The sequence below is a fragment of the Cyprinus carpio genome, chromosome B21, assembly GCF_018340385.1.
Source record: "Cyprinus carpio isolate SPL01 chromosome B21, ASM1834038v1, whole genome shotgun sequence".
Classification (NCBI taxonomy): Eukaryota; Metazoa; Chordata; class Actinopteri; order Cypriniformes; family Cyprinidae; genus Cyprinus; species Cyprinus carpio.
This window is the reverse complement of record NC_056617.1, coordinates 12526724-12526944: the sequence shown is the minus strand read 5'-3', so window position 1 is coordinate 12526944 and position 221 is coordinate 12526724.

Genomic DNA, 221 nt, shown 5'->3' with positions numbered 1-221 from the left:
TATATATATTTTATTTATTTTTGCTGATCAGGGCAGTGGTTTGAAAAATATGATTAGTAATATTGTCGTGGAGAGGGGGCTTACACTTTGGTTTAGAAGGACTGCTCAGCCCTTGTTAAGAGATGAAATAATTACATTCATTAAAAGCAGGAGATTCTAAGGTTTAAAATTATACCTGTGTTATTCCATTCAGGGGTTGCTTAGTAATACACTTTGGTTTA